Source organism: Podarcis filfolensis (assembly GCF_964270895.1).
Source record: "Podarcis filfolensis genome assembly, chromosome: 3".
In the NCBI taxonomy this organism is placed as follows: domain Eukaryota; kingdom Metazoa; phylum Chordata; class Lepidosauria; order Squamata; family Lacertidae; genus Podarcis; species Podarcis filfolensis.
Window position 1 is genome coordinate 75881148 of NC_139606.1, and position 25098 is coordinate 75906245.

A 25098-nucleotide genomic window follows, 5' to 3' on the forward strand; every position below is an offset into this window, starting at 1 on the left:
TCCATCCTTAGATGCATTCCGTTTCATGCTGGTAAAATAAAGCAATGCCACGATCTGCCCTCTTAATATGAATCAGGCAGTGTAGGCTATTCATCGTCAGCTGTGTACAGGTAAGAGGGATAACTGTATTTCTTTATTATAAATCAATATTTCACTTCAAAACAAACCTCAAAGTGGTTTACAACACTATAGTAACACAGCAGCAATAATAATATCTCAACAGAGCATCACATTTGCTGCATTGTACACTATCTTCCATTTGGGCACTGCTGTCACATTAAAGAGCTTATATTTGTATAACTCCAGGTCTTGCTTCTGGTAAAATCCATTTCCCATCAACTTTGCACAGAGCAGGGTGAAACCTGGAAATGACACCCACGCCACCTTTTGTTTAGACTGTCATCGCTTTTTTACAAGCCTGCTTGCAAATCTTGCCTTGGGTCATAGCACAAGAGCTACCACAACCAACAGACTTTATAAATGACCTCTCCACATTCTCTAGCTAGGCTCAGATGAGCTTGCATAGATGAAAATATGTAGAAAGCAGCATAGTTCTTACTCATGTACTTTGAAAATCAGGAACTGCAGAACTCACCATCAACAGTCACAGATTTGTAGTCCAGTCTACTATTACTGTTACACCACTTTTTATTGCTCATGAGCAAGGATGGGCCAATGTATCAGTTTCCATTTCAGTTTCTTGTTTTTCCCCAGTCCTAAGTGCAGTTCTTCACATTTCCACATCAGTTCGCTTAAAAAAAAAAAAAAGGTCGTCATGGAAAGTCATCAGCATTTTGACACAAAGTTCTCCTTATACTGTATGCACATGTTAGCATGTAATTTCCCCAAATATACTCATTTTTGCAAAAGCAGTTGTGTCTGATATAATGCACTTCCATATGTCCTTTTTACTAGTATATACATTTGTCTGCACATTTCATCCTAGTATATGCATTTGTGTGTGTATTACTTGGCACTGCAAGATTCAGAGAAGTCCAACATTTGAAGGGTGGATATGTTGCATTCACTAAAAGTTAGGTAGGTTCATCTTTAAATGCAAAGTGAATTGAATTCCCCCCCCCCCATCCCTACTCAAGAGGTTTTGAATAGCAAAACATTTGTGCCACCATTCAGACATTTCAGGGCATGTGCTCTCTTTAAAAAAACAAGCAAACAAAACCTTGAAAATTAAACTTTGCACCTTAGAAAATAATGCTATTTATTTATTTAAAATATTTCTACCCCATTCTTCCATCATAACAAGATGATCCCATAGATGTTTACCATTTACAATAAAATACATAAACAATAAAGCATAGGCAACAAAAAATATATCTAAAAATAGTATGTATCATTACATCTGGCTTTGTGGCTCAGACTAGCAAAGCTTAAGACTTCAAAGAGGTTTTCATTCAGAAGACCTGAATTCTAAGCCCAACTGCAATTTTAAGGATCATTTATGCAGTTAAAAAAGCAAACTAGCTTTTTGGATTATCTCCTAGGCCCTGCTTTGGTTGATCAAATCCGAATTTGAAGTTTTCAGTGGACTTGTCTGGACTCATCCCAGCAGGTTATGAAAGGAATATGTGGTTTTCGTGCCAAAAGGAATAACAATTTGTAGAATTCTATGCATCCCAGATCCCATTCTGACGCAAGATGAACATTAAAAACATGAAGACTCCGAAACAGATATAATTAACTGTATCTGAAACAGTTTATGCCTTGTGACTTCAGTCACTGGTTTATTTCTGAAAATAATTCCCTCAGATATATCTATTTAAAAATCTGAATATAGAATAGAAAACCTCCCAAATTGGAAATATCATATAGGGCGCTTTGTAAGAAAATGATTAGGTTTATTGCTAAGGATTTAATCCCAGGGTTTACTGAGAATTAACTTCCATTCTGCTTTCAATACTGCATAGCCAATTTCTTCACATAAAAAAGGGAGGGGGGAACAGTCAGCTTGCTAAGATCAGAATAAAAAGAACAACAATTGAATGAAATTTGCATCTCTGAAAACCCAAATTATATTTGTGAGTAATCAGTGTATTAATTCAGGGACTTTTCTATGGTGCTAATCACTGTCATTATGTTTCTGAGCACTTCAGATGCATTAATGAATTTATTCTTGTAGCATGCTTGTACAAAAGAGCAGTGCTGTCCCAGTTTAATAGATGGTGTTTTGAAGCACAGGGAGAAGACGTAGTTGATGTAAAGTTGCCCAAAATTTCTGACCCGCTGTTTGAACAAAGAGCTCTTAAATTCTGCTCTAAATCAGCAGGAATGCGCTGGGCACTGGCGTGATCATTACATCAGCTATTGCAGTTCAGATGCATACGTATTTGTCAAATGCAGAGCATGAAACAATGAGCAGCTTGTTTCAGTTTATGTTACCCATGCTATGGCTTCTGCTGTGTTCAGAACAAATTGATCAGCGAATAAATGGTGAACGAAATCGAAGTGAGCAAGATTCAAAGTGATTTGGTCTGACTCTTATATCAGGGCAAAGGGGCACTTTAGATATTCAGAAAACAGAGGTGGTGCTTGCTTAACCACCACCTGACACAAACTAGGAAATTGCCATCTTGCTGCTGCCACCATTTTGCCACTGCCACCTCCCTTACCTGGGTTGTGGGGCGGCACTTGCAAAGCAGAAATCTTGCCAGTGGTGGAGGTGCCCACAGGTGTGGCACCTCATGGGCTTCCATTGCACAAGGCAGCTGCCTCAGCCTGCCTCGTAGGTAGGCCAGCTCTGTCAGAAAATGAATAGAGTCAATAGACCATTAAAAAGGTAAAGGGATCCCTGACAGTTAAGTCCAGTCGCCAACAACTCTGGGGTTGCGGCACACATCTCGCTTTACTGGCTGAGGGAGCTGGCGTTTATCCGCAAACAGTTTTTCTGGGTCATGTGGCCAGCATGACTAAGCCGCTTCTGGTGAAACCAGAGCAGCACACAGAAACACCATTTACCAGTACCTTCCCGCCAGAGCGGTACCTATTTATCTACTTGCACTTTGGCGTGCTTTCAAACTGCTAGGTTGGCAGGAGCTAGGACCGAGCAACAGGAGCTCACCCCGTTGCGGGGATTCAAAGCGCCGACCTTCCGATCGGCAAGCCCAAGGCTCAGTGGTTTAGACCACAGTGCCACCCGTGTCCCATAATAGACCATTAATGAGACACTTATCACTTCAGAATGGAGGAGAGAGATGCTCATTCCCATGGATGCTTCCGCCCTGTAAACTAGCATGTCATAGGGAAAATAAGGCTAGAAATCTTCCATTCTTGGGCAAAGTGACTGAGCAGGTGGTTGCTCAACAAGTCCAGGCACGCCTGGAAGATGCGGACCATTTGGATCCCTTCCAATTGGGATTCAGGCCTCATCGTGGGACTGAAACTTGCTTGTTTGCACTGGTCAATGATCTCTGGCAGGCTAGGGAGAGAGGTGAAATGTGGTGGTGGGGTTTTGCTCAATCAGCCCAACAACATCAACTAGTTAAGTGTTTGTAATGTGCACAGGGCACACAATCCCTCCAAGTTTGGAAACACAGTTGAAGTGCCATAAAGCTTCAAATTAAGGCTGGAGAGAGTAGCCCCCTCCCTCACATAAATCAATGTGAGGATAAAATGCAGAGAAGGAGAACCACCTTGAGCTCCTTGAAGGAAAGGTGGGATATACTGTAAATGTAATTTTGAAAAAAACACCCAACAACTTGAGATTGTTGTTAAGGTCTCTGCTACATAATCTGTAGCCAAGAACAAGCCTTTTGTTTCACCTTTCAGGGAGAATACAAACAAAATATTCACTTCTTTATCTTTTTTGCACAAAAGAACCATGTGAAAATACAGACATGATTAGGTATGTAGACAGACAGACATATGGATCACCCACTTATACATATCTATGGACTTGCATTCTAAGCTATTTGCCTTGCAGACATCTTAGCTAATTTAATATAACTTATTCCCATGGCCACACAATGGTGTGAAATAAATGGTACAACGAGAGTATGTGCTAACACAGACTCAGATTTTGCGTGCAAAGGAGTCTGAAGGCCAGCGATGGACATGGGAATTTCGCCTGCATCTGGACACGTTTCCAGTCCTCGGAAGCCTTACATGGTGGTTTTTGTGCTATTCTGTGTGCTGCCATGTGAAAAGATGCATGGAATCAGGAAATGTCATGTCACTTTGTGCTGACTCTGAGCTCCCCTGAATTAATGCAGCCTTGCTGAGCATATCTGTCGTGCATGACCAGCACGAAATATGGGACTGGTCCTGCCTGTACACTTCTCATGACCTCCCACAATGTCACTCTTCGTTCCTGCTAAGAAAGGACATTCACAAAGGTTGACCACCCAGCGCTCTTGTTGACATTATCACGTGTAGTTCATATACATGGTTAGAGAAGGATTTTGAGTTCTATCTGGGTATAAACTTCAAACATCAATAAAATGAATTTTATTTTTGTAGCAGGCTGTGTACACATTACTGGCTTAAAATGCAGTTAGGTTGTTCTTTTTCTCAATTCAGATGGAAGGTGGCTTGGGGGAAAGCACATCAAAACACAGCAGTTCATGAGGAACAGTAGGATAAATACGGATTATGGTTAATGTCATGTGTACACCACTCCCCAAATCAGTGGTGGGAGTGCCCTAGATGCAGAGTACACAGCCCTGGGTTCACATTGTCCCACATTTCCCCACAATTCTGCATCATCAAAAGATGACAATGAGAATCCAGAAATAGGATAATTGGCAATGCAACTGGACTGTGCCAACCAGCAATCTAAAATACGCAAAGAGTTATTTTCATTACCCGGCAAATATGGAATGATCCTTCAGACATCTTGTAAGCATATATCTTTTTGCTCAGGCTTTCCCTGACACATGAGATTGGACCCTGTTATTACGGAAGTCCTGCTTTCAGAATATTGTACTGGTTTACTGGTTTTTGTTACACTGTTTTATTGTTTTCATGTTATATTTTTGCATACAGCATAAAGTTCAGTCATTAAGTGACTCAGAACTACTTCTATCCACTCACTCTGAACTACAAAATCATAACATATATGGTACCGCATAAGCTCAACATCTTATAAAGGGAATAAACAGCACCGGTAGCAGACAGTAATATTAATCTTATTCTCTTGGTAGCCATAGATGGCAAAAGCATGCCAGAAAACTGTTTAGATGGGCCTCTTAAGATGCACTCTTCTTTGAAGAAGTGGAATTAATTTTATTCCCTTGCAAAAGCACATGATGTGTCTCCCCTCACACACACACACCCCGTAACACCATGAGACCTCCCCTGATATACGCCTGTCCTTGGGAGATTCATTTCTGACTCATTCACTGTAACTTTATGCTCTGCATGCATGGGGTTCTCTTATCTGATGGCTGGAATGAGCTGGAATGTTATTACAGAAGTTTCACTGACTCAGTCAGGGAGTGGCTTCACTAATATTTCTCAATATTGGCCAAAGAGTGAAAAGGGTGAGGATAAATCCCATTCCACAGGAAAGAAGTTGACATTATCAGTTGCTTTTACAGTGTACCTTTCTTGGCAGAAGATTGCTTTACAGATTGCATGTCTAGAGAGCTATCCATTTTCAGCACAGGGTCTACTTGACACCCGTCTGTGAGAACATCAACAACAGGATTTGTCAGAAAAAGTCACAAGTAACTTCTGAGAATGTGTGTAAAATATGCTTTTTAAAAACTTCTTTTTTCTAGTTTTTTAGTTCAAGGTGACCACAGACTACAGACCACAATATTTGCTTTTTTATTTTAGTTCACACAATACAGACATTGTAAAGAGGAGAAAGGGTCAGAGGTTTTGCATATAGATATAGGCAACGACTGTTTTGCACAGAGGATTGTTCTCCTGACCCCCATGCACACCAGTGGAGTGCGTGTAAACCCCTTCTGCCCTTCACACACTGCCCCACCCCACTTTCCAGCCACTTCCAGCTTGAAGTAATGCACACATGCACAGGCCTGCGTCAATTGGATGTTGGCTGTATACCGTATTTTTCGCTCTATAAGATGCACTTTTCCCCTCCTAAAAAGTAAGGAGAAATGTGTGTGCATCTTATGGAGAGAATGCAGGCTGCACAGCTATCACTGAAGCCAGGAGAGCAAGAGGGAGCGTTCCTGCCTCTTCGCTCAAGAGGCTTTGTGTTGCTTTCTTGTTTCTTGTTTTCCTCCTCTATAAATAAGGTGCGTCTTATGGTCGGGTGTGTATTATAGAGTGAAAAATACGGTAGATATAGACACATACACGACCCAAGCTACTGGGTTATAGGGTCATTTTCAGAAATGCATCCTTCCACCTCCATATATAAATACAGTCGTACCTTGGAAGTCGAACAGCTTAGTTCCCGAACGTTTTGGCTCCCAAATGTCCCAAACCCAGAAGTGACTGTTCCGGTTTGCGAACTGTTTTTGGAAGCCAAACATGCGACGGGGCTTCCGCGGCTGCAGCCAATCGGAAGCCACACTTTGGTTTTTGAAGGTTTTAGAAGTCGAACGGACTTCTGGAATGGCTTCTGTTCGACTTCCAAGTTACAACTGTATATGGAGGTGGGAGGATGCATTTCTGAAAATGACCCTATGACCCAGTAGCTTGGACACCCTCGGCTACTGAATATATAGTAAACCAATCAATTCCCACATTCCCTTCTTCTTTAGACTTTCCCACTCAATGAATGAAGGTGAGGTTGGAGACGGTGCCCCCAGTGTGCAAGAATATTGGGTGTGGGGTTGGCACACATTCCCCTGCCCCCTACACATTCAGCCCTTGTGCTTAGGCTGAACAGCTGAATAGGGCTTTTGTGGCTGTGTCACATAGGTGTGGTGTAGAAGGATCTCTTCTCCCCACACCCTATTATGTTTCCGCTTTCTACTTTCACGTCTGGAAGTTGGTCTTACACAGCATGACCTTTCCCCCACATTTAGCTGCTGGTAGTGGTATGATGGTTTTATAACTCACACTTGATCCACTGTTTTGTGAGTAGCAGCAGGAAAATGATAGTTTAAGCCCTTGCTAACTTGGGGTGAAACACTGCTGAGCTGAACTGTTTCAAAAACCCGGACTGTGTTTTTTTTTTATTCTGCCGTTTCTCTCCCGGTGCATCCCCTTTTTTAAAGCACGGAGGTCATCTTTCTTTCCTTGACACCTGCCAATTGCAACAGTGCTGCAGCTTAGATAACAACAGAAGAACAAGGAGCCTGGCTAATCTTTCCACTATTGGTGTCAACAGAAGGGCACTTCCAAATGTGGTTAATTTCCCACACAAATGGTACTTCTGTGGGGGGTGGGGTGGAAACATGCCAGCCACATGTAAATCACCACATGCGACAAATGCGCACATCTCTTTTTGGCTCCTTAGTCTGAAAGTATGCAATTGCCATGCATGATTTTCGACTGACATGCTTTCCTACATTATTATGCGTTGTGTTTCTCTCCCGCCTTTCTTTCAAGGAGCTTCTGGCATATAATGGTCACCCAACACCATCATTTTATTCTCAGAACACCCCAGTGAGGTAGGTTAGGCTGAGAGATGGTCCAAGGTCAACCCAGTGAGGGGAATCTGAACCTGGGTCTCTGTGCTCTCATCTGGCACATTCTCTATGCTCCGCTGGTTCTCTGGCATGCCATTTGTACGTTCTACTTGTCATGAAATGGAGCATGTTTGAAGTAAACTTGAGAGGTAGCATTTTTAACTGAAGAGAAAGCAGTTGTGTAATAGTTGTGGAAAGTCTCAGCCAACTGTCACCTACACAGCAGGCATAGGGGAGGCCTGCTGTCTGCCACAGTTTTTAGGGATGTATGGAGCTATGCACGATACACAGACGTGCGCATGAGAAGGTCTTGGCCACCTCAGGCCGTTGATTTTGGATATCGCAAAGTGTCTGGAAACCAAGCCTTATGAGGAGCAGTTGAGGAAGTTGGGTATGTTTATCTTGGTAAAGAGGGGACTGAGAGGAGATATGACAGCCATCTTCAAATATCTCAAGGGCTGTCACATGGAAGATGGAGCAAGCTTGTTTTCTGCTGCTCTGGAGGTTAGGACCCAAACCAATGAATTCAAGTTACAAGAAAGAAGATTTTGACTAAGCATCAGGAAGGACCTTCTGATCTCTCCCAGGAGGTGGTGGGCTCTCCATACTTGGAGGTTTTTAAGCAGAAGTTGTATGGCCATCTGTCATGAATGCTTTAGTTGAGATTTCTGCATCACAGTGGGATGGATTCCATGGGCCCCAGGATCCCTTCCAACTCTGCAATTCTTTGATTCTATGAATTTATGATAGCTGTATTTTTACTGCCAGTGAGGGGGCAGACACTTTTGGGATTTACTACCCTGGTGCAAAATACTTTGACCAACCTGGATACGATGCACTTTGACTTGCTATTCCACCTCAAGCAATAAAATCTCTTGTACCAACCTGGAAATTTCTGTGTTGTGTCATCAGAGCTGTCCACCAACATTATTTTCTTGCCAATTGTCTAACTGTATGTTACCTTTCCAGTCCATTGTTTCTGAGCAGGGCATGCATGTTGCTACATAAATTTTAATTAAAAGGAAACTAAGGGACATTAACAATCGAAACTTGTCATTGACTTTTGCTTTATTTTGGTTCATTAACTTGTCATCAACACAACTATTCAGCTGGGCTAAGAGCTGGGGAGAACCACTGCTTCACAAATGGAAGATCATTCCAGATTGAACCAGCCAAAGGAAGTCAATAGCCTTTGCAGCAAAGGTCATATTTTAGCATTTGTTTGCTAGTAAGCATGTCAGAGTTCAGAAATATTTAGACCTGTGCTCTCTAGATGTAGTGGCACAAGTCGTTTCTATTAGGCAGGAAAGGAACTTAGGGACCTGGGATAGCTCAGTTAGTAGAGCATGAGACTCTTAATCTCAGGGTCGTGGGTTGGAGCTCCATGTTGGGAACAAAGATTTCTGCATTGCCAGGAGTTGGGCTAGATGATTGCCATGGTCCCTTCCAACTCAACAATTCTGTTCTGTTCTGATCAAGATAGAGAAAGCAGAAATGAGGGAAGGGCTGTGGCTCAGTGGCAGATCTCCAGTAGAAGACCCCAGTTGGATCACTGGCATCTCCAGGTGGGGCTTAATTAATTGGATTAATGGTCTAACTCTGTACAAGGCAGCTTCCTACATTCCTGTCTCTGGTAGAGCATTTGTATTGATTTCTTCTTATCAGATAGCATTGCCTTGAACTCCACAATGCAAATATCTCTGCTTTGCTCTGAGTGCAGGTGGAGGTTAGGGTTACATTTATTTCTGGACTCCGGCTTAAGAACTCTTACTAAGTTTTGTGAAGTCACAAGTTTGCAGGCACCTACTACCCTGCCCAGTCAAAACCAGAATTTATAGAACTAAACAATTCAAGTGCAAGCTTTTGGCTAGCTTCCAGCACCACCAAGATAGATCGTAAGCCTAATATCTTTCCCTGCCAAATACAGGAGCGAGATAAGCTGCAAGCTAAATTGAAAACTCCACTTAGGCAGCTTGAAGGCTCAATATAAATGCTTTTGACATTCCTACACATATGTTGAATTACTCCCAGTTAGTCCTTGACTTTCAGAACTGGCACATGAACAACCAGAGCTCATGCATCATTTGGACTCCAAAGAAACATTTCAGACAGCTAAACAATGCATGTGCATTATGAGACCCTGGATATTGTCAGTCAGGAGGGCTAGTAGAATCATAGAAGTCATTATAAGTAAGCTGTACTGCCCTGGCAACTTTCTGCATTTCATTAGATCTTTTGGAATTGATTGACTATGACAGCAATCCTTCACACAGCTAAGACGGCTTAAATCCTATTGGATTCTTGCCTAAATGTGTGCAAAAATGCAACCCATAAGGTTGCAAATGAGCTGAATGAAACCTTGCCCATTCCTGCACAGTAGGACTTTTTGCAAGAAGTAGAGCATGGATATCCATTAATTTATTTAATATGCAAATACATTTCCCAAAGGCCCAGTGTGAGTTGCAACATTTTCCCTTCTAAGAATCTTGCAAATGTGTGTGTGTGTGTGTGTGTATTCCCTTTCATAGCTACGAAATGAAAACTGAGGAAAAAGTAACACTGCAATCCTGCCATGCTTACTTGGAAGTAAATTCCACTGAAATCAGCCGAACAGTTAAAGCTAAATGTGTGGGTGTGAGGTTTTAGGGCTAATTTAGTCCCATGGATTGCAAGAAGATCAAACCTATCCATTCTTAAGGAAATCAGCCCTGAGTGCTCACTGCAAGGACAGATCCTGAAGCTGAGGCTCCAATACTTTGGCCACCTCATGAGAAGAGAAGACTCCCTGGAAAAGACCCTGATGTTGGGAAAGATTGAGGGCACAAGGAGAAGGGGACAACAGAGGACGAGATGGTTGGACAGTGTTCTCGAAGCTACCAGCATGAGTTTGACCAAACTGCGGGAGGCAGTGGAAGCCAGGAGTGCCTGGTGTGCTCTGGTCCATAGGATCACGAAGAGTCAGACACGACTAAACGACTAAACAACAACAATGTGATCAATCTGGAGCACTGTGGATGTGGGTTACATCATATACATCAAGGCTGAGTCTGATATGCTCTGACACACCATACCTTTAAAGCGTATGGTGTCACTTTAAACAGTGATGGATTCCCACAAAGAATTCTGGGAACTGTAGTTTGTTTAGGATACTGAGAGTTTATAGAGGCCCCTATTCCCCTTACAGAGTTACAGTTCTCAGATTTCCCTGTGAAGAGGGATTGATTGTTAAACCACTCTGGGAATTATAGCTGTGTCGTGGAAGTAGGGACCTTCTAAAAACTCTCAGCATTCTTAACACATTCCCAGGATTCTTTAGGCGAAGTCATGGCTGTTTAAAGAGGCATCATAGTGCTTTGAATGTACAGTGTGAATGCAGTCATATAGTCTTGCAATTTTGCCAGCAAGCATCCGAACAAAAACTCAGATCCTATCTATGGCTTCCCCAGAGAGAAGCCAACCATAGCTTGAATTAAGAGTCGGGTATTTGCAAAAGAAGTCACTTGACCAGTTAAGCATATGCCAGAATAGAATAGAATAGAATAGAATTCTATTCTATTCTATTCTATTCATATGCCAGACTGAACCAAACAATTATGTTGAAGCCAAATTCACATTCAGCCATTTGCATCGTGAGGGTGGCCTTAAAATAGCAAATGAATGGTTGAGCACAAACCTTGTTAGGTGGTGGGATGTAGGAGGTCATCCTTGTAGTTAGCTGCTGATGGAGAAACAGACGCCTCCTTCTTTCTCCTAGGAACTGGATATTTGCTGTGGTGGTCAGTGGAATCATGGGAGATGCACTTCGCTGACCCATTTAGGATGGGCCAGGAAAACATTTTCATTTCATCTAGGTAGTGAGGTGAACTGGAAAAAAGTGCATAGAACATTAATGTTGTGGCAGCTCTTCAGGGACTAGGTAAACTCTACAATTTTTTATTTTATTTTTTGTGTAGGCAAGAAATCCCCAAGTCCTTGGGTTGAAGGTTTTCTGCAAGATTTTCTGCAGGGATTCCCCCCCCCCCACTAGAACACATTTAAAGGAACAACTGTTACACTGATATTTGGGGTAGAATCTATGGCTCACATTGAGTGTGTGGAATGAGAATGATCAGAAAGTTGCATGAGACCTTAGGCAGTACATGCATCTGTGTGTACTGTTCACTTGCACAGTCTATCCTCTTTTTGGTGACAGGAAGATCCTGTGGAGAGGTATATGTGTCTATATGCTGTGCCACACATGAACATGGGCCATACAGAGCTGGACATACAATGCTATGGGTTACCACCCTTGCTTAGACACAGAACCATCTAACAGATTCCTGAACCTGATTCCATGTCTTGAGAGTTCCTCCCTTAGGAAAAAGAGGTGCTTAAGGAATTAGCTTGGTATGAAGGGAGCCACCTCTCTCTGCAGCCCTTGGCTCCAGCTCTGCTGGAGGGCAGACCAAGGGAGGGGTCCACACTTTCCCCCTGAAAAACACATCCTTCACCAATGAATCAGAACAAACCACAATCCATGGAAAACTCAATTGCCACTTGTCCCAATTAAGTGGTAAACCATGGGTTTTTCTAGAGGGAAGAGGCGGGGCAAATGGAGGTGTGTGGCCACAACTGTTCTAGACATTGGAGCATCACAGCGAGATTTCCAAGGCTATACCTTTCAAGCATATTTGAAGCACATTCCTCCCCTCAAAGAGTTTTGGGCACTGTAGTTTATTCCTTGCAGAGATACTATTCTCAGGTGTTGCCTGGGAATAGGCATTAGTTCTTAAGCCACTCTGGGAATTGCAGCTCTGAGAGGGAAATAAGGTTTCCGGAGCAATTTTTTAGCGCCCTTATCAAACTACACTAAATTTGAGCTACTATTTGATGGTGGCTCCCTCCGACTGTAAAAAACAAGAGGTTTTATGTTTTGTTTCTGTGTAAAAGACAGTTTCATCAAGTGTGGCCTGAATGGCTCTTCCTTTTTTACCTTCTGGGATACCCCCCACAGCTGTTCCTTATAGAACCCTATGATAGCAGAGTGGCACATTGCTCCCCCACCCATGAGAATCCTGGAAAATGTAGTTTACTCCTTGAATTTCCAACTACAGTTCCCAGGATTCCAGGAATCCTTAATGCGGCTTGCTTGCCTGGACAGAGATGTGTACATGCATGTGGCTTCCGTGTGGCTGGCATGTAGCCTACAGTACGAGCCGCAAATGTTAGTCCATTATTCCAGAATACCAGCCGAATGGTCTGCTGTCGTGCCAAAATATCTGAAAACCCCCAGCAACTGTTCCACTATAAATGGTAAGTGCATAAAGACCCCAGGTAAAGAGCTTGTTAAAAGCCATTTAAATGTCTGTTTTGTTTGGAGACTGGATGAATGTTGTTTGTTCCAGGCATTAAAAAGCACTTCATGGTCAATACAACAGGGACCAATGAAGCAGGGGAAAGGCTATAAACCCTCAGTGTGACATGGAAAAGGTTCACTGAAATTGACAACTCAAAGGAATACACAACATCAGTATCTGCTACTGTTTGCCATAGAGATCAAAGGGAGGCTTGAACTCTTGACCTGGCGGAATGTGGGCCGGGAATTCCCTAACTCCATAATGTTCAGCCGAGATTGAAAATCCATGACAGCGCTGTGTGCTGTTTCTCTCAAACCACCATTGCTGGCTCGGCTTTTTCAGCTATAACAACAGCAGCATTAAGTCATTAGTCTGGTCCAGGGTGAAACTGGAGATAGTACCTTGCTGTTTGGGCCCCCCCAAAAGATGTGACCATATTTACGCAGTCAGCAATGACATGGATCACTTTTAGAAGCAAATAGCAGCCGCAGGGTGTGGGTGAGAGAGCGAGAGAGAGAGTCAGATCAGAACTATGGTCCAGTTTAATTCTTTGCCACTGCTGAAGTCCAAAACCAGATTCCCCACTTTCCCCATGGCTTGGGATTTTTCTCCAGATGCAAAGAGCAGCTGGGAGGGCAAGAAAAGGGGATTTGAATTAGGTTTGGGGTGCAGGCTTAAAGCACCCCACCCCTACTAGGGTCCTAATCCTGATCAGCTGCCTCCCATGAATTTATTTACTTTAAGGGGGGGGGGGAAGGAATCCATGCCATCACTAGATATGTGAATCGCATTGGCCCTCAGTCCTCTTTTTGTGTGTGTAATTCTAGGTGCAATGCCCTTTAAAATCCTTGTCTCAAAAAGCAGTTTTGCAGTCCCTAGCTGGCAGAAAACAGTTGGAACTTGATTGTCAGAGATGGCCAAATGATTAATAGACTCCACAGTCACCAGTTGTTGAACAAGCTGGATTTTCATAGTTTGCCAGCAGCGACTGATATCCAAAGATCCCGCTGGGTCAACAGAAGGCATCTCTGCTTGTACAGCGGTGTCACTGCTTTCCTCCCTCCCTCCTGCACTGACCCTCTTGCTGCCTGGAAAGCAATTCTGGGCATCCCTATAGGGTTTTCAAGGCTCACAGGGGACACGCAGAAGGGGACAACATTGTGCTGTTGTTTTACAAACAACAAAGGGGGTTCAGTCCCCTTCCGGTTGTATAGTGGAATATTGAGATTAAGTCAATGTGTGGAAACAGGATCCACAATAGATGGGACCCTTTTAGGCAACTGTCATGGACTGGCTGGATGAAGAGATGCTGTGGGAGACACCAGCTGGAGAACCCCCAAGGAAACCCCCAGGGGAAGAAGATGCAGAACCAGGGAACTGGTGGTGGGATGACGATGAGTGGTCTGAGGGAGAAGAGGAAGCAGACTGGGAGAAGAAGGTGTCGGAAGCTGAAGAGGCAACAGGGTTTAGTGAGCAGGAAGAAGCCGGGGCAGAAAGCAGTCCTGATGTAGAGGCAGGAGGTGAGGGACAGGAGACAGGGATGAGGCAGGCTGCTGAAGAATCCAGGGAGTTTCCCTCTCCTGCTGTGACCAGCTTCCTAGACCTGGTCAACCAGAACATGCAGAGACATGAAAAGAGCAGAAGAGAGATTGGTTGCACGCAGATGCAGTCCCTGATTGATTCGGGGAAAACCCTGGACAGGAGGGGAAATATCCTTTGCCAAAGCAACAGTACTGGCAATAGCTTGTTTTTTCATCCCTCGAACAAATGGTCAAAAGGGGATTAGTCTGGGTGTGTGTGCACATATATTCACAAATGATTGCTCCCTTGTTTAGCTCATCTGCTCTCTGTTAAAGAAACCTTGCGCCACTCATAATCAAATAATAGGTTTGAGACCAATGCATATTTCTGCATTAGCTGTTACTTTAGACCTGCAGATTTTTGCAACATCCTTCAAAACTGCATTTTGTATTGTGATAGGAATTTTATGGTCTTAGATATATGGCAACGTTCATAACCACACGTACATAGATCAGCACAGGAAAGCCAACCTGGAACCATTTTGATTCCTGAACTGAGTAAATGTTTCTCTGCATGGTCAAAATGGAAAAGCCTCCCCATTGTCTCTTCCTTCACAAATCCTGTCTTAATCTGTGTTTGAATAAGGGTGTGAGCCTTATCATTACAAAAGACTGCCCAGGCTCCCCAAGAAATCCAATCAAGTAACCTGCCAGACAGGAAATAAACAAAGCGACAGGAGAAAACAACATGCAAATGTTCTGTTTTAGACCGCCTTATCTGAGGGGTGGTCTTAGGTTACACCCCTTCTGTGATGAATGCATAATGTTTCTGGGGGTGGTCTTGATCTAGAGGAGGGGAATTTCAAAAGTCTTTATAAGCCCTTGCACAGCATTTTTGGGGGGTCCTCTTCCTCTCCTGCGTGTGAGGGGAGTACCCTGTTGCAACAGATCAATAAAGATCAAGCTTACTAGCTGCTTTGCTTCTCAAATATTCTCTGGTTGGCCTCTGTTATTTTCTCCTACCAATAGGGAACCTACGTAAGGACTCTATATGGGCTCTTGGATACCCCATAAGGGAAAAGGGCATATTTTTATTTACCACAGATGGCGACCACGAAGGGACCTTTGGTTACCCGGATTCTGGAGGCGAGGAAGGACTGGTTATCCAGCGCGCACCAGGCAGTTTGCCAGGAGGAATAACCAGTCCTCCATCGATCCCAGGGTCTGGAAATAACTGGAGGTTCAGCGGGGTTAACCAGGGGAAGCAACGCTTGATCAGGCCGGCCTTAAACAACCAGTCAAGAGATTGTAGGATCACCAGGAACAGCGCATGCGGAAGTGAGTATTAAGTAGGAAACACGGGTAGTGGGTTGGGTTCTCTAAACCACAGCAACCAAAATTCTTTAATTCTTCCTTTTCCCTTCAAATCTAAAATTTCTACTTTTTTCCTCATCTAAAAATTGCCTTCTCCTCCTTTCTGTCTCCTCGATCTCCACACCAGCCCTAGCCTTCGGAGTATGCCCAGGCAAAAGTTTTGTGTGACTTCTTTCATTTCCCTTCTACAGTCTATATGCCGACCTATTCCTTCGGAGTTTTGCCCAGAAAAAGGTCGTGCCTTTTCTTCTGTACTGAAACTATAACTCCCAGGTGCAGCCGCACCTCTGCCATGGCGATCTTTGTTAGAGATGACCTGTGAGCAGAGAAAGCAAGGGCACCTGATTCCTTTCCTTCTTTGTCATTTCTGAGTCCCAATCTGGCACTGCGCTACGCAAGCGTCCAGTAGGGAACTCTCAGGTTAGATTGTAAGAGGCAGGAGGTTGCTGTGGGCTCCCCGGCTGAGTAATGACCATAGGGGGGGGTTTGAGATCGCTGATCGCACTGTTAGCTTAGTAGCCAGGAAAGGCCAACAGCTGTACCAGCCTAGTAAGTCAGGCCAGACGAACGGCGGTGTGTCACAGTACTAATTCTCGGAGTTGTCCAAATTGAGTCTACTGTGGGGTTATTTATTGTGTTTCCTGAAAAGTGGGGATAAAACCCCGACTGCAGTATAAAAGTAAAAGCTAGCGCTATTAAAATTCTTAAAATGGGTGCACCTCAATCAAAGAAATGAACCCGCAGACTCCTGATGGGAAAGAAGCCCAGTTGGCGCTTATTTCCGGCCTGGACTCTGACAGTCCCCTTCAATTTGTGTTTAAGAAACGTTTTTCCTGTGTTTAAATTGTACTTAGGTAACATCCAGCAGCTGCTTATCTTAAATGTGCCATCTAAAATAAAAATGCAAGCTTGCTCCAAAATTTTAAATCTAAGAAAGCCATGTTGGGCCTTATCAATCTTAAACAAGACAAAAATGAGAATGAAGTGTGCAAATGTTTGTTATTTGAGAGAGGCTCAAAAGAGTCTTCCTCCTTGTATGTACTTCATTAAGCATATGCCTATGAAAGTATGGTCTTCCTTCTAAGAAAAATATCTGAGTCCAGTTTTAACTTTGATTTGGTTGGACAGAAGAGTTATTGTAAGGCTCCTGATATCAGTCTCTATAAGACTTCCTGGCCTCTTTTCTTAGAAAATGCCCCCCCTTGTTTCATTCTGTTTCTTTCAGGGGTTTTTCCTTCTTACTTCTGTGCCAGGTAAATTTACTCCCGAGTAAGCTTCCTTTAAAGGAAACTGCAAAGGGGGGGGGCATAGATTAGGCTTATTATTCCTCTGCAAGTTCAGGAAAAATTGTTCACTTTTGTATTCCTTTTAAATCAAATCTATGGCTGTTTTAACTATGCTTAATAAAAGATCCTCTCCCTATCTTAGAAAAAAAAACTGTTCACTTAATCTTCCTTTAAAGATAATTTCTCTAGTTACTTGCATTCTTTAGTCTAAGGAAGCAATCTCAAACTATCTCAAGATCTGCTAAAAGGGTTCTGTGTAAAGTTGGGTACTTTTATTTTCCTCTTCCTTAGTACATGATAGGAGCATGGCTTGTGGTCTCCTCCCCAGTTGTGTCTGTGTACATAAGTATGTGTGTGTGTCTCTAGTACAAATCTTGCTATGAACACTGTATTTTAGGGTTGGACTAGATGACCCCAGGGTCCCTTTCAGCTCTCTCAATTTGTGGCTGTGTGGAGGGCCATGTGTCTGCAAGCATGTGATGAGTTGAAATTCAGCCCAACTTTGCTCTTTGTTTTTGTTTTTTTAAAAGGTGAGAGGTAAAAGCCCTGATGTTTTGAAGCAGAACTGGTGATATCAGGCATTTGAGTGATTACAGTGTTTATCATTTTGTCTATTATTTACAAAAATCAAACTTGAAAGTCTATTCAAAGTTTAAGCACATAAAAATTCATATAGTCAAGTAGAATGAGCCTTGACCATCTATCCTGTAAATAAAGGGCAGAAAAATTTGTCTGCAAATGGTAAGGCTGAAATGACTGAGAATGTTAAAAATCCTATAAATTCTGACTCTCTGGCCATTTTTTCCCATATATAAGGGCGTGGCATTGTTCCGCGAATGACCAGATAAAATGACCGATAATATGACCAATAATGATAGCCCTTTCCTGTAAATAAAGGAAGCACTCCCTTGCTTGGGCTGCAGGAAACATGATCCCTTAGAAAACTTCTAGCTTTGGTAAATGCTTGAATTGCGGAGTTTCTTGTTTTGTTTTAAATCTAACCCTATTTTTTTTAATCTACTCCTTACCCTTTATTTCCTTTATTCAAATGGTAATTTAGCCAAAAGATTCAACATTTTCAATAGTATAAAACTGTTTGCTGAGACATGAACTCTGCACATGCACAGAGGCTAGATCAGCTAAAAAAAAACGAGAGAGAGAGGGGAAGAAGGGGGGAACTGTAGAAGGGGGAGAGGAGGTTTGGAGAGCGTGGGCTGCAGGGAGAAACTTATCCAAATTTCCTTATGTAAAACTTGGAACCACTGAAGGAAATCACCCTTAATGTGTCCTTTGCTCCAGGGGCTACATAAAACAAAAGCGTTAAGTACTGGACCATCAAAGTCAAAAGGTTGCCAAGTTTCAAATCTTAACATGCCAAATTCTTTTCACAGGTAAATATCAAAGCACTCCCCCCCCATGGGATTTATATCACAGACTTTGTTTGTGTGCATTTTAGGAACAGCATTTCCTGACAGGCTTCTCACATGAAATAATTTTCCCTTTTAACAGGATATGTGAACCCCGATAACAAAGTGTTTGTCCCTTCTTTTCTCCCACAGCAACTTTCTTTCTGTTCTGTGAAACAAGTCTGAAACCTTGCTGTATTAGTGACTTCCATCTCTTTGTGGCTTTGACACTTTAAGTTACAAATAATCTGTTTTCATTTATTAAATCAGTTTTTCCATGATGTCTATGAAATTAATCGAAGCACAACCAAACATTGTTTGTGGAATGGTATTTGTTTACCTTTTGCCTGAGCATTTCTTATTAATTCTGTCATTTTGGCTAGTTCAAGGTACTTGCACAACTTTAAATTGCCATTCATTTTTTCTTGGTATTAAGTCATTTCCCAGTATTTTGCTATTAACATTCTAGCCGATGTTGTCACATCAAGAAACACTCTTTTATTTTCATTTGGGATGTTAGAATGCCAAAACAGGTTACTTCAGGTTTCTTAAAAATTGTGTGTCTTAGCATTTATTTATTTTTGATTCCTCATAGGTCATTGTGTGTGTGTGTGTTTTACTTTGGGGACATGTCCATCACATATTGAAAGTCATTTTAAGCCCTTTTCCATTGTTTTCCCATTTTTTCAGTCCAGTAGTAATCTGTGTGGTTTTGATAATATCTTTGTATTATTTAATAATAATTCTTTTCTAAATCTGATGTCTTTGTGTCAAGTCTGTTTTCATCTGACTGGTAATCTAATTTTTTGCTTTCTTTTTTATTTTTTAACCTTTGTTGTATTTTTTACAGTTCTCTTTCTATACATGTGGAGTAATTTTTTATTTAATAATATGAGAAAAACAACAAAAACTAAGTGAAGGAAAGCAAACAAACTTAGCAGATAGTAACAGTAATTATATGAAAATGTGATAATAATATTAAAATGAGTAAAATGCTTAACTTGCTAAGATAACTCAAGGAGATTGGGGGGGGGGGGCTTTTGCCCCTTCCTTTTCTAACTCTGTCTTTTAAGTCCCTAAAAAACCCTGCCCCCTTACAGGATGTCACTTCTACAGATGTGTTACTACAGACCTATGATGAAAAAGCTTTGCCACCACCTGCAGCAACAACAGACACCAAAGTTTTCAAAGTGCCCACAGCTATCTCTTTCAAAGGATATACACTGCCGGGGGAGTGGGGCTGACAAAGGGGGGAGGAGTTGAATTGCAAGGACATTTTCTCACTTTTGAACCTTAAGACCTCCAGGATTGAGAAGATCACAATTGTCTCAAGATATGCAACTGATATTTAATTAGGTTTTTTTGTATTATGTGTTATTACGTAGGAATGTTGAAATGTGTCTGACAGTGTGTTATTTCCACAAAGGGGGGGGGCTATTTTTGTGTGTAATTGTTTTTAAGTTTAATGTCTTATTCCTTACACCCCAGTGGAGGATTCTCATACATTTTATGCGTTCTAATAGACCAGGCTATTGTGTAGTCCAATGTTTAGATTGTCCCACCTGGCACTATGCCAACCTTCCCTACCCATTTTAAAAATGTGCTAAAACTCGCTTTACCAAGGAGAAGCTTCTAAGATACATGAAGGTGGATATGCTTTGGTTTAGCAGGAATGATCCCTTATAGAGTTAAATTGACTTATTTGGACAAGTGCCCTTTTTTAGAATGGTTTTCTTTTAACAGTTTGTTTTGATAAGTTGAGAACCATGAGCATATATAAATTATAATTGGACTCAGTTTGAATTGGGCAAGTGTATCCAGGCTGCAATTAGCTTTTTGGTCCTTTAAGTGCAAGTGAGCAACTTCCCATGAGTGCAAGACCACAGCCTATAATAAAATCCCACAGAAAGGCCAAGGCAAAGACATCTCTCTCATGAGATGTCCAAACCTGTGCCAGCTATGGTGAATGCCAGGCGACATGGTTAAATGAAAGCCCCGAGGGGATTCAACAGGATGTGTTGCTGTAGCACTATGCCGGTGTGAGACCACAGAAGAGCTAGCTTGACACCTGAGAAACACACAAAAATGGCGAAGGACAAAACACCAACTGCATTTTTCAGTCAGTAGTGGACCTTCCTGCTAATTGTAAAGCATAGCCACTATTGAGAAAATGTTTCTCCCAAGAGCTAGAATGCCACAAGTAATTTAGTAACAAAATGCAACATATGTTATTTTTAGATGATATATTTATACAAAGGCATCCATTTACAACATACGATGTTATTGTTTGTGGGGCAAAAATTTTTAAGAAAAATTCTAGCCCCAAAGGGGGGATAATGTGATAGGAATTTTATGGTCTTAGATATATGGCAACGTTCATAACCACACGTACATAGATCAGCACAGGAAAGCCAACCTGGAACCATTTTGATTCCTGAACTGAGTAAATGTTTCTCTGCATGGTCAAAATGGAAAAGCCTCCCCATTGTCTCTTCCTTCACAAATCCTGTCTTAATCTGTGTTTGAATAAGGGTGTGAGCCTTATCATTACAAAAGACTGCCCAGGCTCCCCAAGAAATCCAATCAAGTAACCTGCCAGACAGGAAATAAACAAAGCGACAGGAGAAAACAACATGCAAATGTTCTGTTTTAGACCGCCTTATCTGAGGGGTGGTCTTAGGTTACACCCCTTCTGTGATGAATGCATAATGTTTCTGGGGGTGGTCTTGATCTAGAGGAGGGGAATTTCAAAAGTCTTTATAAGCCCTTGCACAGCATTTTTGGGGGGTCCTCTTCCTCTCCTGCGTGTGAGGGGAGTACCCTGTTGCAACAGATCAATAAAGATCAAGCTTACTAGCTGCTTTGCTTCTCAAATATTCTCTGGTTGGCCTCTGTTATTTTCTCCTACCAATAGGGAACCTACGTAAGGACTCTATATGGGCTCTTGGATACCCCATAAGGGAAAAGGGCATATTTTTATTTACCACAGTATCTTCCCCCAAAAGTAAAATTAGACATATTCATAGTACAGTGGTACCTCGGGATAAGTACTTAATTTGTTCCGGAGGTCTGTACTTAACCTGAAACTGTTCTTAACCTGAAGCACCACTTTAGCTAATGGGGCCTCCTGCTGCCACTGCGCTGCCACAGCATGATTTCTGTTCTCATCCTGAAGCAAAGTTATTTACCTGAAGCACTATTTCTGCGTTAGTGGAGTGTGTAACCTGAAGCGTATGTAACCTGAAGCGTATGTAACCCAAGGTACCACTGTAATATGTTTGAGACTCAAGTATATTTCTGCATTAGCTGTTACTTTAGACCTGCAGATTTTTGCAACATCCTTCAAAACTGCATTTTGTATCCCCCCCAAAGTAAAAATAGCCATATTCATAGTATTACTGTAGTATAGGAAATCCATGAGGTCCTTTACAGCACTATTTGTAAGGTATAGCATACCCTTCAGTTAATAGCTAGCTCAAAAAGTAGCTTCTTGTGATTGTAAGCTTATCACAAAATCATATTTTACTGTTTTGACATACCAACGAGCAGCCTCTCTGAAATGTGAGGGAGACGACAACAAAAGAGAAAATTTGGAAAGGTGCAAATGGAGAAAAGGTTTTGCTCTAAGTGTAAGGAGCTCTTTTAGATTGAAATATGGGTCAAATCTCTACATTAGCCATAGTAGTCTTGTGGGCTGGAGAGGTTTGGTTTCCTGGCGGATTTTGATTTGTGAATGTTGATGTTACATTTTAGAAGCATTTTGAAGCAACTTCAACTGCACAGCTGCTACTTGGAGTCCCGCATGAAATGATAAAATGAAACCAGAAAAGAGATGACAGGAAGATGGTACAAGGTCAACATATTTTGTTCCCATAGAGACTTTTTGCTTGCTTTCTCTGCTATGGAGCAGGTGTTCCTCTTTCTCTTTTTAAAAACTTTATTTCCTCTTTTATTGCTGCATTGAAGTTACTGTACTATTAATAGCAATCGGTGTTCTTTGCAAAAAGGGATTGAGCAGGGACTCTGCTACCTTCAAGAATCCAGAGGCCCATTGCTGATCCAGTCTTTGCTTGTAACACGAATGGTGTGAGGGCAACTGGGCTTTGTGAGGTCTCTTGCTCACCCTCTTCCCCTGCAGCTGAACTCCAAGACCAGGAATGAGGCCAACTTAAGGGCGAAACAGCATGGTTCAGGGGAGACATTTATGCAGAAGAATTGGTGGGTGAGCAAGGGTTAAGCATTTCCTGCCCCATCTGTGTTCTTTTACAGATTTGGGAACATACCCTTCTTGAACTATCATGCACTTCTGATCTGGGACTGTAGAGAGAGAGAGAATGCAGCTTTGCAAGGATGCTGAATTTGCAATGTGTCTTTCTCTTGTATCTTTAATGAACTCAAGGTAAACAAAGCAATCCTTCAAAGCAGAAATGGTGTGTTTTCATATTCTGGCAACTCTTGCTTTTGCTTATTACATTTCCTGACACATATAACTTATCCTCGTGGTGTGTGTGTGTGTGTGTGTGTGTGTGTGTAATTCTCTAAAGAAGAAGTGTTTATAGCACACATGACTGTGAGCGGTTTTTGATTTTGCGTTGTTTCTGCAGAGGAGAAGAACTAACTGCGTCAGTCTTGCTCGTTTACTAGACAACTCTGTTTTTATTTCCTGCTGCTTGTTAAAACACTGCAAGAAGGGTTGATTAGTTCAAATATGCATTTCAAAAGATCTAGCTTCATAACAAACTTGCTGATTTCACCCCTTCTCCTTGCCAGTGCCAAAGGTGTGGCAGAAGGAATAGTATCTGCATTTAGAGACTTGTAATTATTATGCAGATAGACAGCCATATGGAGTGCACACACAAAAAAGAAATAAAACAGGTCTGTGGTAGCCTAAGTGGTGTGGGACTACAAGTCCCTCTCAGCCCCAGCCAACCTTGCACATGGTCAAGGACGGTGGGAGTTGTAGTCTTATCAACATCTAGAGGGCTCCACATTGGGTATTCCTGAAAGGAGGATACAGTCGGTGCTTTTGTGTATGAAGCTACTCACTATTATGGAGCGGTCACCTCATTTCCTTTTTCCTGCCTGTGAGAGCCATTTTGTGGTGGCACCCACAGCACAGTTATCAAGATATGACATATAACACTGGTCCTGAAAGATCTACATTGGTTCCCAGTATGTTTCCGAGCACAATTAAAAGTGCTGACCTTTAAAGCCCTAACCGGCCTTGGCCCAGTATACCTGAAGGAGCATCTCCACCCCCATCGTTCAGCCTAGACACCTGAGGTCCAGCTCCAAGGGCCTTCTGGTGGTTCCCTCACTGCAGGAAGTGAGGTTACAGGGAACCAGGCAGAGGGCCTTCTCGGTAGTGGCGCCCGCCCTGTGGAATGCCCTCCCATCAGATGTCAAGGAAATAAACAACTACCTAGCTTTTAGAAGACATCTGAAGGCAGCCCTGTTTAGGGAAGTTTTTAGTGTTTGATATTTTATTGTGTTTTTAATATTTTGTTGGGAGCAGCCCAGAGTAGCTGGAGAAACCTAGCCAGATGGGCAGGGTATGTATGCATGCATGCATGCATGTATGTATGTATGTATGTATGTATAAATATTATGATGATGATGATGACTACCAGGCAGCTTATTTCTAACAACAACAACAAAGCACCACATACAGCTGAATTGGTTTTATTTATTAAATGTGTATTTCCTGCCAGACTAATGACAGCAGGCTCTTATGAGAGCTTTACACTTTACATCTGGGAACTGCTGAGCTCCACTTGAGTTAGTCATACATGATAATGATGATTATTATATACTTTTTTCCTAATAGTGGCACCAAATGTGCATCACACTTTATAGAACCATGTATACAAAGCAGCCAAAACACTCAGCCCAGGTCCCTCTCTTGACTTTACAATCTAATGGTCAGGGTATTGTTTAAAGGGGTTTGTTGGATTTTGTTGCTGCTGCTGTTATCAATACTCATTTAAGATTTATGTGGAAATTGTTCGATTACGGTTGTGTACATTTTGATGCGTTTTATTTATTGTTTATGACTACTCCTGTTATGCTTGTAATTATGTAAATCTTTTCACATTGTAAGCGGCCTTGAGCACCATTTTAACTCCAGAAAGGCAGCATACAAATAAAATGATGGTGGTAATAAGTTTGAGCAATAGAGAAGGCAGCAGAGGAGGAAGGGGAACAGGTAATATGAAGAAATACAGCTGCCGGCAATTCCTTGGGGCCAAAGTTGGTGGTGATGCTGAATGACCCTTTGCATTTAACAAGTACATTTTTTAAAATCTTATACCATCCGCTGGTGTGTCTGGCAATTATCAGTATCACATTAGTTATGGGGAGGGAATTTAACTCATGCCTCCACTGCTGCAGTGGGAAAATCCCTTCTCTGAAGCTGCTATTCAGCTGGGAGGAAATCCCCCATTGGTGCCAGTTTCAAAGCATCAGAAATGACAACAGATCAGCAGTTGCTCTTTGGAAAAACATGCTGCTCTTAGACTTTCCCTTTTATTGTTTGTTTGTTTGTCTGTCTGTCTGTTTGTTTGGACAATGTATATACTGCTCAAGTGCAATTGCCTCTAAATGGTTTACAA

General features: G+C 42.1%; 1 long non-coding RNA gene across 1 annotated transcript; it reads right to left on the bottom strand.

Moving 5' to 3' along the window:
- Positions 1–595: 595 nt before the first annotated feature.
- Positions 596–6460, bottom strand: LOC310759206. Its single transcript, XR_014546267.1, has 3 exons — positions 6359–6460; positions 2628–2755; positions 596–751 (listed from the first exon to the last, which is right to left on the bottom strand). It is a non-coding gene; the product is annotated as an uncharacterized lncRNA (long non-coding RNA).
- Between the last annotated feature and the right edge of the window lie 18638 nt (positions 6461–25098).